Consider the following 14,519-nt stretch of genomic DNA (forward strand, 5'->3'; position numbering starts at 1 on the left):
TTGATTGATTCAGGCAGCACTCATTCTTTTATTTCCCCAGGATGTCTGCGTAAATTAGTCCTAAATAAAAAATCAAGGAAACCTATGCAAGTGGAATTGGCCAATGGAAAGATTCTTTTCACACCTTGAGACGACAGACCTTATTCAGTTTTGTCTAGATGGGAACATAACAGAGTGCCAGTTCAGAGTCCTACCCTTGGGAATCTATGATGGAATCCTTGGAATGGATTGGCTCCAAAAGAATCAAGCTGACATTCATTGTCACAAAGGAACCATCTCTTTCCTTGACCTTCACGGGAATAAAGTTCGAGGAATTGGAATTTCTGGATCCCCAGTGCTGCAATTAGTCAAGGCTTCCAAATTATTAAAAGGGCTCAGAAAGAGACAAGCTGTTTATGTCGTTAAGATGAATCCAGTAGACATAAAATGCAAGGCTAAAGAACCTGAGTGGTTAAGCGAGTATGCAGATGTGTTTCCTCTTGAAGAGCTGACTGAGATGCCTCTATCTCATGAAGTAGATCATGAGATCGAGTTAACCCCCGGAGCTCAGCCAGTGGCTCAGCGTGCATACAAAATGCCAGTCCCTAAAGCCATAGAACTTAAGGAGCAGTTAAGACAACTGTTAGAGTAGGGATTCATTAGACCCAGTGTCTCACCTTGGGGTGTGCTCATTCTCTTTTAAAAGAAGAAAGATGGAACGTTAAGACTCTATATTGACTACAGAGGACTGAATCAATTAACAATTAAAAATAAGTATCCTATTCCTAGGATTGATGAACTTCTGGATTGGTTAAGTGGGACCCAAATGTTCACAAAGATAGATCTCAAATCCGGGTACTACCAGATTAGAATCAAGGAGCAGGACATCCCAAAGACAGCATTCAATACTCGCTATGGGCATTATGAGTTCACAGTCATGCCGTTTGGATTGACTAATGCCCCCCCAGAGACATTTAATCGTCTTATACAGTATATTCTGAGAGAATACTTGGATGATTTTGCTCTTGTTTTCTTTGATAACATCTTGGTATACTCAAAGAATGCTGCAGATCATGAAGATCATGTGCGCAAGGTCCTAGAAATCTTAAGGATACACCAACTCTTTGCAAAAAAGAGCAAGTGTTCTTTCTCTGTTGACCACGTGGAATACTTGGGATTCATAGTATCAAAAGATGGGATTTCTTCTAACCTCGCAAAGAGCCAAGCAGTCGTAGAATAGCCAGAACCCAAGACAGTAAAGGAAGACAGAGGATTCCTAGGATTAACTAGATAGTATAGGATCTTTATACCTAGGTATGCTCAGATAGCATCCCCTTTAACTAACCTTCTCAAGAAGAGTACCTTTTTTCAGTGGACTGTAATGTGTCAGAGTGCCTTTGATAAACTGAAGACAACCTTAGTAACCAACCCTATCCTTAAGTTACCAGATTTTACCAAACCCTTTGAGGTAGTTACTAATGCCAGTGGGTTTTCCTTAGGCGGTGCTCTTATGCAGGAAGATCATGCAGTGACCTATATGAATCCAGAAAACTCAGAACACATGAGAGAAATTATGCCGTCTATGACTTGGAGTTACTCTCAGTAGTTTATGCTCTGAAGTTGTGGAGACATTATCTTTTGGGGGGACAGAGGTTCACCTTGATGACAGATCATCAAAGTCTAAAGTGGATCTTCACCCAAAGGGATCTCAACATGTGTCAAAGGAGATGGATGCAAACCTTGCAAGAATTCGATTTTGAAATTAAGTATCGACCGGGGAAAGAAAATGTGGTGGCAGATGCGCTCAGCAGAAAAGCCTCCTTGCTTGCAATTATAGTGGTGTCAAATCCATTGATTAGTGAAGCAAAGGAGAAAATCATGCAGGACAAATTCTTTGCCCCTATTGCTACCCTTCTGATGCAAGAAAGCAAGACTCCTCAGGAAATGAGTCGAGTTCTTGGGTACAAATTGGATGAAAGATGCATGTATTATAATAATCGGCTATGTATCCCCAATGATGAGGGAATAAAGGGAAGAATTCTGAGAGAAGCCCATGATAGCCTGATAGCTGGACATCCAGGGTTTATAAAAACCTATATGTCTGTGAAGAAAAGCTTCTTCTGGCCAGGACTCAAAAAGGATGTACTTGATCATGTGCAAAAATGCTTAATGTGTGAGAGAGTCAAGGCAGAGAGAGTCAAGATGCCAGGTAAACTGCAGCCTCTAGACGTTCCTCAGATGAAGTGGGAATGTATCAATATGGACTTTGTCACTGGATTACCTTCAGTGCAATCAGGTTACAACTCCATTTTTGTGGTAGTTGACAGACTAACCAAAGTTGCCCTGATTCCAGTGAAAGAAACATACACTGCAGCAGTGGATGTTGCCCGAGTTTTCCTTAAAGAGATCTTCAGATTGCATGGCTCACCCAGGAGGATAGTAAGTGACAGAGATCCCAAATTCACATCGAAATTCTGGACTGCATTCTTCGAAGCAGTAGGAACGTTCTTGGATCTCAGCACAGCCTATCACCCTAAAACAGATGGCCAGACTAAAAGAGAGAATCAGATATGGTCTTCATTTGAGTATACGACCAAAAAGAAGTTCCTTATCCTTAGGGAAGTACAAGAAGCTCTCTCCCAGATATTGTGGGCTATATGCTGTTATAAGGAAAGTGGGCGATCTAGCCTACAAACTTCTTCTGCCTCCCCATCTCAAGGTACATAATGTATTCCATGTCAGTTTGCTTAAGAAGTATATACCCAGCCTGAGTCACATGCTTGATGAGATGAATAATTGATCTCTTCGACTCAAGGCCAAATAGTACTCCAACCTGAGGAAATCCTTAACGTTTGGGAGAAGATTCTCAAGAGTAGAGTCCTCATAGAATTTTTAGTAAAGTGGAAGTTCTTCCCTCTAGAAGATGCCACCTGGGAGAAAGAAGAAGAAGAGTTGGCGAAAGATTACCCACTCTTTGCGAGATGAGGACATCTCACATTTTTCAAGTGGGAGAGGATGTAAGATTCCTCCTCAGCCTGAATAATGAATAAGCCTTTACTTCAATCCCCTGTAATCATTCCCTGTTTCTGAATACAAGAAAATATTATTTTTCCTTGTTTTTGCCTAGTGAGATGAAAATTTCTAGAGAGTGGTAATTCAATATTGAGATATTTTTGGATATATAAATTCTACAAATATCAAAAATATGTTTCCTTGAAAGAGAAAATCAAAATAAAATTTCCACGGTACATTAGGAATCAATTAAAAATTGATATAAAAGACCTTAGCCTAAGGGTCAAGATTTTCTGAAATTTTTGGATTATGGTCCAATTAAGGTTCCTATGGACCAATAAGATTAATCCAAGTGCTGGGATGAGATAAATCCAATGAATAAAAGAAAATACCCAAAAATGAGTAAATGCCCACATAAGATGAAGAGTTGACTGAGTACAAGATTTATTAGTTAAAAATTATGAAATATTACTAAAAAAATAAGATATTTTAGAGTAATCATACAATTTTGACACCTTGGTAAGGAAAGGGGGAGCCTTCAAGAAGGCACCTATTTCACACATTTGAAGGAGTTTTTAACTCAAAAATATTAAGATATTTTTATCTCTCCTCTCTCCTGGATCAAACCAAATCAAAAAGAGAGCCAAACTCTCCAAATCTTGTCCAAATTCAGCCAAACTGAAGGTGGAAAATTCTAGAACTTAGTTAGACTCAGTTAGTGGCCTCCCTCACCTATAAATATACCCTCATTCTTTTGTATTCTCATTTGTGAACTAGACCATGCCAGTACCTTAAAATAAGTATATTTTCTATTATCCCCTAAAAATCCTCTACATTTTGGAGAGATTGGAGCTTCTCTCTCTCTTCAACCTTCCTTGGAGCTTTCCTCAACATACTAACCAATTGATTGGTTGGGGTGACTTTATGGTTTTTTTTCTTAATCTTCTAAATGTTTTTCACTTCTCAGCCCCTCTCAAGCTTGAAAAGTATTCAATTGAATGGTTCTTCAATGCAAATGAAGCTCTCTAATGAATTTTAATGATTAATCACATAAAGTTTACATTTATGTTTTTTTAAGCATATCTCTCTCCCTCCCAAAGAATGGTCATTCCTATGTCCAATTCTATATTCAAATGATGCTTGTCATGGAGCAATTCTTAATTCTAAAAGTAAACTCTATGCTAGTCAAATTAGAGGCCAAAGAAGTGGCTTTTTAATGCTTTATGTTACTTAAATTATGATAAAATTAGGGATTAAGTCCATAAATTGGATATTGGTCCAAATGATAGTTATTCTATCATATTGTATTACTAAACCTTATGCTTTTTAAAATTAATGAAAATTAACAGTAATAGCAGTGGAGCTATGGTAAAATTTTTTAAAATTAACACATAAATCATTTTTATGCATAATGTGAAAAGAGGACTTCCTACCATATTCTAGGATTGGTCATCCTAGGTTAAATGAATAATTCTCATCATATTCATGAAAATGAATTTTTAATATTTATGCATAAATAGTTAATTAGAGAAAAAGAGAAATTTCTAGTAATTTTATTTTTATGATAAAAGAGGAATCCCCATGATAATTGAGATCATAAAAATAAATTTAACTAAAATTCTTCTTTAATTTTAAATAAAATATCCATTATTTTGATATTCTAATTTTTCTCTTTCTAGGATTAATGGATATTTTAATGTAATTTTTAAGAGAAATTTTAGTTAAAGTTATTTTATGCATGAATAGATTTAAATGATAAAAGAGGAATTCCCATCATATTTGGAATTCAATCATTTAAATGAAAAAAGAAGAATTCTTGGTATATTTGGAATATTGAATATTTTTATTTAATTTAAAGAGGAATTTTAGATAGATTTAATTTATGATAAAAGACGAATTCTGATGACATTTGGATTGCACTCATTAAATGGAAAAAGGAGGTATTTCAAGTTTATTCAAAAAAATAGATATTGGTGTTAAAAGAAGAATTTTTAAGAAAATAAGAATTTCAGTTAATTTTTAGTGTCAAAAGATGAATTTCCACCATAATTCTACCTAGGAAATTAAGGTTGAGAAATTAAATGGTAGAAAGAATATCTTTAGATATTTTATGTGGTTAAATCACTAAATTAGTATTTACCCAAAACTAGATGTTTATCTGAAGGAATCCTTGTTAGGACTAAACCGAATGAATTTGGATAGACTACGAGAGGAACGGACAGTAAACCTACTTGTCCATCTCTCGATCTGAATCAAGCAAAAACTTCGTGACCAATTCCAGTTCCTAAATACAAAGAATAAACTACTGTTGAACTAAACTAGTTTTCCTTTGACCAAACTCACTAAGAATGACAATCAGTCAAATGATGGGTAGATTACCCTAATGAGAGATCAAGGATCCTTATTATGAAACTGGGAATTATGGAAAAAGGAGTTTTGTGGAACCAATCTCAAACTGGGAATTTTACTTGCATTAGAACCTCTGTTTTCATTTAAAGGACTATTTTATGCCAGAATGCCGGAGGAAGCATTTGGCATGTGTTTTACTAAGAGGAGGTTCGTTGTTGCAACAGTTGGCGGGGAGTCGTCAAGGGACATCGCTCGGCAAAGCTTGTCGAGGTCTTGACCAGCCTCAGTACGGTTAAAATGGTGCGCTTCCGATACGATGGGAGAGGACCGATGAAGCGGTCCCTGAGTGACGTGCTAGGACACCTAAGGAGGATCCTAGAGGGTTCTAACCAGGTGATGCGCACGGGCTCACGGTTGCTAGGACACGCATGTGTGTGTTGAGGAAGATTTGGATGGACTAAAAGGAAAGATTTTTGTGAATCAAATTTTAATACTAGATCTCATTGGTTGGCCAGCTGGTCTTCAACGGAGAGTCTAGAGGGCACATTTTGTAATACAATGGACTCAGAATTTTGGAGGATGATGATCAGTAATATTATGATTTCTATTGAACGATTATTTTAAAGCCAGCCGAATCTGTTATAAATGGCAATTTCATATTGGTGGGTGTGTACGTGGTGGTATGCCTACCTTAATTTTTACATGAATCGTCGGGGGCTAGGGGGCCTGGGAACTCTTTTCCTCGGTACCTGGGCAAAACACAATCAAATCTTTATAAAGGAATCCCACCAATATAGTGGTTACAGGTGGTTGGCTACCCATGGGCGAGTTGGTTGGATCAGAGGATTCCTGCGAAACAATTAAGATACGATTAGTTACGTTAGTTAGATTAAGTCCTGAGAAGACCTTGTTCTGTGGGAGGGGATCAGCAGCAGCTGTGCCTCATTAAAGGAGGAAAAAAATGATGATTCCATGGACCAAGTGCAAGTCTCTTCTTGATCTGACCATGTGACTTCAGGTTCCGTCAGATCAGTTTAACTAGTTAAGACTTTGACTGGTTAGAGTAATTCCCCCGTTAGAAGATTTTCCCATGGCGAAATCGCCCGTGCCTTCCGCGCAAGGGGAGTTTTTTCGGGCTCGGTTTTGGAGAAACCGCTCGGGCTAGTCTCTCGTTCAGACATCCACGGGGCACTCACTCGGGGCGAGGCCCCGAGTGTGGATCCCCACCCCACGCGGGAGGCCAACGCTACATCCACCATCGAAGCCCCCGGAGGGGGATCCCACAAGGAGTTTTAGATTGCAAGGCCTTGGTAGGGCATTCGTTCAATGCACAATTTACGCACATACTTGCCTCTAACCAAAAACCATGAGATAAATCTTGGGCTTTCACCATACATCGTGCCATCTCCATGAGAGACATGTTCTTCCTCTCAACCACACAATTTACGCACATACTTGCCTCTAACCAAAAACCATGAGATAAATCTTGGGCTTTCACCATACATCGTGCCATCTCCATGAGAGACATGTTCTTCCTCTCAACCACACCATTTCGCTGAGGTGTGTATGGCACTGTACATTGATGCTGCCTTATGCCTTTTTTAGCCACATATGCATGAAATTCCTTGGACATATACTACCCCCCTCGATCTAAACGAAGGGTGCCAACTTTACATTCACATGCATTTTCAGCCATGGATACGAAGTGCCTAAAGCACATAAAAACCTCTAACTTCTCCTTTAATGGATACGAAGTGCCTAAAGCACATAAAAACCTCTAACTTCTCCTTTAATGGATACACCTAGCTATGTATGGAGTAATCATCAATAAAAGTGACAAAGTAGAGATATCCCCCAATAGATGGTGTCCTCATAGGACCACATATATCACTATGTATAAGTTGTAATATCTTAATAGCTCACAGATCCATCCTTTGGAAATGATGCCCGATGCATTTTACCATGAATACACCCCTCACATACACGTCTAGTAGGGGTCTCAAGAGTTGGCAACTCAAACACCATATCATGCCTTTGAAGGCATAACAAACTGCCATAATTCAGATGGCCAAATCATGCATGCCATAATTCTACATCACTCATAGCATGAGTCGTAGAGACTGAGCAAGCATCATGCTACAACTTCTCAAATACATCCATCTTGTATAGGCCATGAAACAAGGTACCTAAGGCAATGATAGAATAACCATCATTTCTATCTTGAACTGTACATATGTCATCCATAAATTTCACCATCAAGCCTGACAAGGCTAAGGCTGAGAAACTGACAGCGAGTTCTTCTTAATGTCTGGCACATATAAAACTTTAGAGAGAGTAAATAACCATCATTTCTATCTTGAACTGTACATATGTCATTTCTATCTTGAACTGTACATATGTCATCCATAAATTTCACCATCAAGCCTGACAAGGCTAAGGCTGAGAAACTGACAGCGAGTTCTTTTACGAGTTCTTCTTAATGTCTGGCACATATAAAACTTTAGAGAGAGTAAATGTGCCCCCATTTGCAGCAGCAGCAGCAGTGAGCACAACTTTACCAACTCCTTTGATAGGATATGAGGAACCATTTACACATGTGATGGTTCCTACACTTGGGACAGATTCCAGAGATGAGAACAAATTTCTTGTGAAGTAATGTGCTTACTAGCACCACTGTCAAAGTACCAATCATCCGATTCTGCCACTAACATATGCATACATCATGAACAAAAGAGTCATAATTGCAATGTACAGTCCATGCCCAATCATCTTGAGCAAAACTTGCATATTCCTTCTTCTCTACACTTGGTGCAGATGCATCAGCCATAGCCATGCCCGATTCTTTCTTTTTCTCCTTCTCTAGCTTTTTCTTGCACTCATTTATGTAGTGCCTTGGTTTCCTGCAATAGTGACACTTGTCCTTATTTTTATGCTTATCACTTTCTTTCTCTGCATCCTTACCTGAGGATTTTGATTTTGGCTTATATCCACCATGCGAGGAAGCTTTACCTTTGCCTTTCTGATTGGCAATAAAAGCTTGGTCACCAGCTCGCATAACAGATCTATTTTACCTAGATTGCTCTTCTTGCATGAGTACTGAAACCAGCTCATTAAATATAAGGGCATTTGGATTTCCCTTCATCATCAGTCTCATGAGTCTAAGGGTAGAGGCAAAACTCTGATAAGAATCCGACAATGCATTGAGAATTGTGGGCACTAATGTACTATCAGGATATATCTCATCCACACTAGCAAGTTGCTCCTTAAAATCTTTGATCTTGGTCAAGAAGTTGTCCATTGAGTCTCCCTCATTCATTCATGTGCTCAAACTCCAACTGTTTGCACAAATATGCAACACGTGCCTCATTGCGCACCTGGTATAATGCAGCAAGTGCATCCCATGCCTGTTTTGAAGTCTTACATGACCGAATATGAGGAATAATGCTTCGCTTCACCGAAAGTGTAAGCAATGCATGTGTCTGTGCATCTCTTCCATCCCATCTCGTTTGAGCAGCAGTGGGAGGTATTGGTGGTGCATATGGAGGAGCCACATCTGTATCAGATTCTACTTCAGATGTACCTGTAGCACCTGGTTGCACTGGTAGTTGTGAAACAGGACGAGTTTCACTACCACTGACCACATTCCAAAGGCCTTTAGCAACTAGTACATGTCTCATCATATAGGACCACAATGGGTAGTTAGTCCCATCAAGTTTGTCCTCAGCAGACATGTTGAATACATCAATACTGCAAGCCATGACTTTCTACCAAATGCAAAATCTTTCAACACACTGTAAGAACTCAGTATTCACTGAATGCAACCCTAGAAGGCTGCATTGAAGCACCTGCAAAGTGTATGAAAAATAACACAAAATAGAGAATAGAGTGTTACTGGCAAAAGTATGATGGTCGATGTTGTTAAAAACATTGTAGATGTTGCTGCACACCAAATCTTTACCGCTACTACACAGCCCAAACACCCAAAATTGAGCAGAACCAATCCAAAATGATGCCTCTCTAGAATGTCTGTCAGTGCCCAAAACGCACCCGAATCGCATCACAGACCCTGAAAATATTGTATACTTTGTATACAGCACACTACAGTATATACCTTCTTCTCTTAAGAGGGTATCTCAATTGGTGACAGAAAAATAGGGTCGTGAGGGGGGAGGCAGACTACTAGGTCAAGTGTCAAGGAAGCTAGCTCTGATACCAATTGTTAGAATTAGAGTTAGGGTTGCAACAATGCACACACACACAAGATAGAGAAGCTTGAGAGCACACAAACTCACTAGATTAGAATGAACAAATGTGTGCCAGATACAAAAGACAAGTACACACTCCAAAATGAGTAGATAAGAGGGTGAACATATGCACGGGGAAAAAAACCTCCTAGTGAGGGAAAAAGTGCCCCGACAGTCCTAAGTGTGTTCACACACATCACTACCATATAATGCTACATTCTTGGCCCCACTAGAGCTCCATTGCTGTAAATGACATAGTATTTTGCAACAACGTTGGTGGAAATTCCACCAGCTGGTACACATAATATGGTTTGGAGAACTTCCAGACATTTGAAGAATTTAAGAAGTCCTTCCTGAAAAGATTTAGGAAAGACCATAACGGAGGTGCTAGAAAAGCTCTAGAGGCTGACACAAAAAAAGAGGCCAATAAAAGACTATGTAGCTAAATTTTGAGCAATGCTAATGCGCTTGGATCATCCCAACCATCCTACTCCAGCCACATTGAGCCAGTGGTTTGTGAGAGGACTGAGGGAAAATCTCTAGATGGTAGTAGCCTCAGACGACTTGGATGCCCTTATGTTTGAACAAGTGGTGGCATATGAGAGATAAAGGGATCTTGAAGCAAACAAGCAAAGACCCCAAGAAGAAGAAGAAGAAGAACAAAAGGAAGAAACTTCATAATCGGATTCCGGAGGACACCTCAGAGTCAGAATCCAGTCAAGAGTCGGATGTTGTGGAAGCCCCGGAAAAAGAAAGGCAAGCAAGTGGTAAATGTTCAAGAATAACTAAAGGTTGCCCTCGCCAAGATTGCTAGAGGACATAAAGGATCCAAACTTAGACCAGATGTTTGGTGCATGAGGTGTAATAATCAAGGGCACGTGAAGGAGGAGTGGTGCAAGTTAAGGAACACTCCGCAAATATGTACTATTTGAGGGAGGAGCAATCACACTACCGAGACGTGTTACTATAATACCCAGAATAGAAATCCGAGAGTGATGGAAAGGCAACAGTAAGCTCCAGTTGTTAACGAGGTCACCATAGAACCTTAAGTTAACAGATCTTATGGAAGAGGAGAAAGCAGATTTGGACCGAGGGAAGCGTGTTTTTACTGCAATGGTCTAGGACATAGTCAAAATGATTGCCCCATCTTTCAGCGCCATCAGCAGTAGGAACTGCAAGAGGCAAGGCCGCAAAGGGAGGCAAACTCGACAGGAGCTGATGCAGCTATGAACATGGTAAAAGTAGACCATGGGGTAGGAAAAGGACAAGAGAAGCTAGCAACGATGATGGCTATGACAGCTTCACAAGGACCTATCAAGATGCCGACAGGTAGGAATGCCGTGTTGCTAGCTTCTCTTGTCCTTTTCCTGCCCCATGGTAAAAGTAGACCATGGGGTAGGAAAAGGACAAGAGAAGCTAGCAACATGATGGCTATGATAGTGGGCAGGGTAATAGAGGGTTTGAGAACAAATCACCATTAATGGGTGACACAAAGTTTAAGCTCAATCTCGACATTGTTAACTGACTCCTTTCCCTTTCATGAACACTCCATGCACCATTTTTCTCATCCACGTGCTTCTTTCTATAGTCTTTGATAGTGTGCCTCTTCTTGTCATAATAATAGCAACTCCCTTGGAATTTCTTCTTTGGATTCTTCTTCTTGTCATTAGAAGATGCCGCACCTTTGCCTTTAACATTGGCAAAAAATGCAGCATCACCACCATCATGGGTCCTTAGCCACATCTCCTTCTCAAGCAACATAGCACTAAATTCTTCAAATGATAGAGGTGTTATTCTAACATGAGTGTTTAGTGCCATAACCAAGCCATCATACTTTTGCGAAAGAATTTGGATGCACCTCTGGGCTAGTTCCTCACTTGTCATTGTAATCCCCAATAGCAGCCATTTGATCTCGTAGATTTTTAATCCATGTGATAAATGCTTCAGTGGCTTCTCCTTCTAGCAATAAGCTGATTCTCCAGGTTCTAAATCCTGGTCTAATTCCGAGTCTCATATTGATTCCTTAGTATGGTTCATGCCTCTGATGCCTTAGTTGTGTGTCAAATTAGAGTAAGAACAAAATCACTTATGCTGGTGATGATGGCACAAGGTATGTCAACATTGCACCTCTTCCACCATGCCTAAACTAGTGTAGCATCTAAAAGTGTGTTCACACTATTGTTGGGATTGAGGGCTCCCACTAGTTCCACATTCATTCCCAAAACAATGTCTAGAAGCTCATACGAGTCTAGAATGGCATTGATTTTGAATTTCTAGATAGTGTAGTTTATCCCATCAAGCTTGCTTTCTTTGAAGGCTAGTGGAATGCACATGACTAATGCAGCGTCGTGTAGACAAGGTAGAAGCCATCACTCCTAGTATTCTATGCAAAGAAAGACTAGACTTTATGCACTATTTATGCTAAAATCACCTAAGCTTTAATACCATATAAGAATATAGCACAACAAAAAGATAGATACCAAAACAAAGTGCAATAGACAATGCAATAGATGAATGGAGAGAATTTGAAATTCTAAGATAAGTACAAATGTGATGGTGTTGTCCACCCATGCGCTCTCAAGTAGAGCTTAAATGGTGATCTTGATAGACTCTGGATGCTAAGAGGATTGCTTTCAATGCTCTTGTTCCTTAGGCCCTAGCCTTTTTAAAGGCACATTGGTTTGGTGTGGATACTCACAAGCATTCGATACCTTACCTTGTGATAACTATGTCTATATATAGTGTTGTAGGTGGTGTGGTAGGCACGTATACACAACTATGTCTATATATAGCATTGTAGGAGGTGTGGTTGGCAAGTATACACAACGTGGGCGGTTATGTTGTTGCATAGACATCGTCACCACCCTTAATGGAGCCAACTGACCCCTACCCATTAATAATGAACCCATATCATTAGGCCAGGGGCTCCCATCCCTAGACCCCTGCGCCAAGGGGGCCAACGGTGGTCTCCCCTGGGACCTCTAGCTAGGGCAAACACCTTGAGCCCTATCTAATGCTTAAAAGCCCCTAACCATCTCCTAAAACTATTAACGGTCACAATAACAACCCCATCGTTTAAGCTTGGGTTCCCACCAAAGACATGTGCATCAATGGCTTCTCCTTAGAATGAGGGCCTTTACAAATGTGCAACAAACATTAATGTGTGATACATGCTGAGAGGTAGGCATTGTGTATACTAATAATCTCCTCTTTGCGATGGTTTACATGTTGAGTTGAGATGTCTAATTTCGACACTTGGTGCATGCTTCAGTATTATGTGATGGATGAAAGGCTAAGAGTGGGCAAAAAAGAGCAAGCTCCACTAGATTTTAGATAATTCTAAAGGAGACAAGCCAACGTTTCCCTTATGGAAGGAATCCCAAACTTATGGAAGGGGACTTGAAGGATTAGTGGATGGACAAAAGGCTATCAGCAAAAGGCTAAGAGTAGGCATGGAAGAGAAAAGGCTGTCAACAAAAGGCTAAGAGTAGGCATGGAAGAGAAACCGCCATCTTACCTTGTAGGGGAAAGTTAAGAAATGTAAGGCAAACTAGCCGTACATAAACTAGGTCACTACTTTGAGAGTGACGATATGAATTCAAAACTACCATGTGAAATATAAGGGCTTACAAGTCACAACAATCTTGGGTAATGGTGAACCAGTGAAATATAGGGGCTTACAAATCATGATAATCATGGATGGTGGTGCTAGGGTTGGTCCCATTACCAAAAGTAGTGTTGGGAGAAAGGGCTAGCCAATATTGTGAAGTTGGAGATGATATGGCATTGCAAAAACCATGGGAATTTTTTAGAATCTCAAAATTAAAATCTTTGGCCTTAGTTTCCACCGCTCTTTATGGTGATGAATTTTTCTCAATAACCAAACTCTTATAACTTAGGCACACCACCCTAACTTAGGCAGAACCTACATTTGAGAGCTCTCACTCTACAATAAGGGCTAAAAACAAAACCTTAGCTGAAAGCAAAGAGAGATGCCAAGAATATCTTAGAAGAAAGTGTTAAGGTTAAAGATCTTAAAGATAGGTCCATGAGCACTTCAAAACGATGTGGGAGACCATTTCTTATACATTTTGAGAAAGCTACATTCTTAGTCAATTTGTAAACATAGAAGACCCATCCCTGAGTGGAGACCATTTTGCGAAGGATTCAGCCACTACTACAAGAACCATAGAAGTGAACATGTGCCTCCCATGCCATAAGATAATGGATGAGGAACATGAAAGCTCGGAGTTTGCTCCACTTCTAGAGCCTAAATACTCTGAAAATTGGTGGATGCATATCCTTGCAAACCATGGACATTCTTCTCACAAGGCATATCCTTATAGCCTAAATACTTCGAGAATTGGGTGCATATCCTTGTAGCCATAGATTCCTAAGCACTTTAAACATATGATTAAAGAGACCATTTCTCATACATTTTGAGAGAGCTAAAAGAACCCCTTACCCTGACCCTAACTGTAAGATTCCTCCCCCAGCCCCTCAAGATGTCCAGTTTCTCCCCCTGTAATCAATCCCCTTTTCAGAATAATAACAGATCTTGTTTCTACCTGTTTTGGCCTAGAGAGAGAAAATATTTTAGAGAGAGGTAACTCAGTTTTTAGATATCTTTGGATGGAAAAATATCCCTTATTATTAAAATGATTTCCCCTGAAACAGAAGTTCAAAAAGAACTTTTCAGTGTGCAATTGGAATAAATTAAAAATAGGTAAAAAGGACCATAGCTTGAGGGTCCAAATTTTCTAAAAATTTTGGATTAAGGTTCCTATGGACCAATAAGATTAATCCAAATGTAGGGAGGAGATAAATTTAAGAATAAAAGAAAAATCCCCCAAAAATGAGTAAATACTCACATAAGATGAAGAGTTGACTCTAAGGACAAGGTTTATTAGTTAAGAAAGAAGAGATATTTAGAGG

The sequence above is a fragment of the Cibotium barometz genome, chromosome 16 (assembly GCF_041138505.1).
Source record: "Cibotium barometz isolate CiBa-2024 chromosome 16, ASM4113850v1, whole genome shotgun sequence".
Lineage (NCBI taxonomy): Eukaryota > Viridiplantae > Streptophyta > Polypodiopsida > Cyatheales > Cibotiaceae > Cibotium > Cibotium barometz.